This window comes from Mustelus asterias, chromosome 9, assembly GCF_964213995.1.
Source record: "Mustelus asterias chromosome 9, sMusAst1.hap1.1, whole genome shotgun sequence".
NCBI classification, from domain to species: domain Eukaryota; kingdom Metazoa; phylum Chordata; class Chondrichthyes; order Carcharhiniformes; family Triakidae; genus Mustelus; species Mustelus asterias.
Genome location: NC_135809.1, coordinates 10,235,380 through 10,239,120, shown reverse-complemented (window position 1 = coordinate 10,239,120; position 3,741 = coordinate 10,235,380). Strand labels below are relative to the sequence as shown.

General features: G+C 49.2%; 1 protein-coding gene across 1 annotated transcript in view; it reads right to left on the bottom strand.

Moving 5' to 3' along the window:
* Positions 1-1,652: 1,652 nt before the first annotated feature.
* LOC144498487 (host cell factor 1-like) overlaps positions 1,653-3,741 on the bottom strand; it is a 467,986-nt gene continuing 465,897 nt past the window's right edge. Inside the window, exon 26 of the transcript XR_013498710.1 lies at positions 1,653-1,673. The gene's annotated coding sequence lies outside the window, so the exon portion shown is untranslated. The remainder of the gene's footprint in view (positions 1,674-3,741) is intronic.

Genomic DNA, 3,741 nt, shown 5'->3' with positions numbered 1-3,741 from the left:
TAGAATCATAGAACCCATACAGTGCAGTGGGAGGCCATTCGGCCCATCGAGTCTGCATGACCACAATCCCACCCAGGCCCTATCCCCGTAACCCCACGTATTTACCCTGCTAATCCCCCTGACACTAATTCAGCACGGCCAATCCACCTAACCCGCACGTCTTTCGGACTGTGGGAGGAAACTGGAGCACCCGGAGGAAACCCACGCAGACATGGGGAGAATGTACAAACTTCGCACAGACAGTGATTCCCAAGTCGGGAATCAAACCCAGGTTCCTGGTGCTGCGAGGCAGCAGTGCTAACCACTGTGCTGCCTGCTGTATGATTCAAGTGATCCACTCGGAAGCTTTTTTCAAAAGATTTTATTTAAGAATGCTCAGATCTGGTGAAACTCTGATGAAGGTCCATTCAGACTCGGCAGCACGGTGGCACAGTGGTTAGCACTGCTGCCTCACAGCACCAGGGACCCGGGTTCGATTCCCGGCTTGGGTCACTATCTGTGCGGAGTCCGCACGTTCTCCCCGTGTCTGCGTGGGTTTCCTCCGGGTGCTCCAGTTTCCTCCCACAGTCTGAAAGACGTGCTGGTTAGGTGCATCGGCCATGCTAAATTCTCCCTCTGTGTACCCGAACAGGCGCCGAAGTGTGGCAACTAGGGGATTTTTACAGTAACTTCATTGCGGTGTTAATGTAAGCCTACTTGTGACAATAATAAATAAACTTAAAACTTGAGAAACGTTGGCTCTATTCTCTCTCCACAGATGCTGTCAGACCTGCTGAGATTTTCCAGCATTTTCTGGTTTTGTAATATCAGGGTATTGAATTTGATGATCAGCCATGATCAAAATGAATGGCGGAGCAGGCTCGAAGGGCCGAGTGGCCTCCTCCTGCTTCTCGTTTCTATGTTTCTATGGAACACAATGATCTATCTATGTGGCAAAAATGTCAACTCAACTGTAGTTTCTTTACGCTGAATGCAGGGGAGTTGGATACCTCAGTTGGCTGGATGGCTGGTTTGTGATGCAAAACGACGCCAAAAGCATGGGTTCAATTCCCGTACTGGCTGACGCTGTTCATGAAGGCCCCACCTTCTCAGCCTTGTCCTGCACCTGAGGTGTGGCGATCCTCGGGTTAAATCACCACCAGTCAGCTCTCCCCCTCAAAGGGGAAAGCAGCCTCTGGTCAACTGGAGCGGTGGTGCCTTTCCCTTACTCTGAGGGCTCTTTAAAAAAAGTTTATTTATTAGTCACAAGTAGGATTACATTAACACTGCAATGAAGTTACTGTGAAACTCCCCTAGTCACCACATTCTGGTGCCTGTTCAGATACATTGAGGGAGAATTTAGCATGGCCAACGCACCTAACCAGAATGTCTTTCAGACTGTGGGAGGAAACCGGGGCACTCGGAGGATACCCACGCAGACATGGGGAGAACGTGCAAACTCTGCACAGACAGTGTCCCAAGCTGGGAATCGAACTTGGTTCCCTGGTGCTGTGAGGCAGCAGTGCTAACCACTGTGTCACTGTGCCGCCCACAGTGCCAGACTGGTCTCCGGTTGCGAATGCTGCGATGAAGGAGCAGTGCTCCAAAAACCCATGATTCCAAATAAACCTGTGGGACTTTAACCTGGTGTTGTGAGACTTCTGACTGTGCCCTCCCCAGTCCAACGCCGGCATCTCCACCTCACGCTCTCCTGTCTGTTTGTCACTGGTGATAGTCATGATGTGGAGATGCCGGCGTTGGACTGGGGTAAACACAGTAAGAGTTTTAACACCACCAGGTTAAAGTCCAACAGGTTTATTTGGTAGCAAAAGCCACACAAGCTTTCGGAACTCCAAGCCCCTTCTTCAGGTGAGTGGGAATTCTGTTCACAAACAGGGCATATAAAGACACAAACTCAATTTACATGAATAATGGTTGAAATGTGAATACTTACAACTAATCAAGTCTTTAAGAAACAAAACAACGTGAGTGGAGAGAGCATCAAGACAGGCTAAAAAGATGTGTATTGTCTCCAGATAAGACAGCCAGTGAAACTCTGCAGGTCCACGCAACTGTGAGTGTTACAAATAGTGTGACATGAACCCAATATCCCGGTTGAGGCCGTCCTCGTGTGTGCGGAACTTGGCTATCAGTTTCTGCTCAGCGACTCTGCACCGTCGTGTGTCGCGAAGGCATTCGGGTAAGCGTTCTCCAAGGCGGCCTTCGCGACACACGACGGCGCAGAGTCGTTTTGTTTCTTAAAGACTTGATTAGTTGTAAGTATTCGCATTCCAACCATTATTCATGTAAATTGAGTCTGTGTCTTTATATGCCCTGTTTGTGAACAGAATTCCCACTCACCTGAAGAAGGGGCTTGGAGCTCCGAAAGCTTGTGTGGCTTTTGCTACCAAATAAACCTGTTGGACTTTAACCTGGTGTTGTTAAACTTCTTACTGTGTCACTGGTGATACATTCACTGATTTCACCAGTCCCAGTGGGAGTGACACAATACTCAAATAGGATCATGGGTAGCTGCGTGATTGACGTAATTCTCTGAGCTCTGCGGACGTGCTTATTCCACAAACTCTGGGAGATCCCACTCAATGGGATAACATTGATGCACTATCAATTACGACGCGAAGACTTCTGAGAGTGAGGGAAAACTAATAGGCTTTTATTCACTGAGAACAGGAGCACACCCTCGTAGCTGACCTGGTCTGAACTGAGGCAAGGAGGAGGGACCATCACCTTTATACCCCACTCTGGGTGGAAAGGGAGGAGTCTCGGGCCGGGTGCAGCATGGGTGTGTCCAGGCACATGCATGTAGTAACAGTGGTTCACCACACACATCTCATCAGAAAGGCAGCACCTCCAACGTGCAGCCCTCCCTCAGCACTGCCATGAAGAGGATTTTGCGTTCGTGGGTCTGGAATAGGATTGAATCAAAATCCTTCTGACTCCAAAGCAGGACTGGAGCCACCGAACCACAGCTCAGGCTGAGGCCTGGGCCTAGTTTCGATGGACTTTCCTCTTTGCGGATGTTTTAATATTTTTTTTAAGTCCAGGAAGGATCTTTCCAAAATAGTGGGTGGTCCATAGAGAAACTGTCCCCATAGAGAAACATGGTGAGGAGATGTCGGCGTTGGACTGGGGTGGGCACAGTAAGAAGTCTCACAACACCAGGTTAAAGTTCAACAGGTTTATTTGGAATCACGAGCTTTCGGAGCACCACTCCATCAGGTGAGTGGAGAGTTGGGTTCACAAACACGGCGTATATAGACAAAGACTCAATTGCAAGATAATGGTTGGAATGCGAGTCTTTACAAGGAATCAAGTCTTTGCAGATACAGACAGTGCGAGTGGAGAGAGGGATAATCACAGGTTAAAGAGGCGTGAATTGCCTCAAGCCAGGACAGTTAGTGAGATTTTGCAAGCCCAGGCCAAATGGTGGGAGTTACAGATAGTGTGACATGAACCCAAGATCCCAGTTGAGGCCATCCTCATGTGTGCAGAACTTGGCTATCAGTCTCTGCCCAGCGATTCTGTGTTATCGTGTGTCGTGAAGGCCGCCTTGGAGAACACTTACCCGAAGACCAGAGGCTGAATGCCCGTGACTGCTGAAGTAATCCCCAACTGGAAGGGAACACTCCTGCCTGGTGACTGTTGTCATAGCGTTGTCATCTGTTGTCGTAGCATCTGCATGGTCTCCCCACTATACCATGCCTTGGGACATCCTTTCCTGCAGCGTATCAGGTCGGCAAT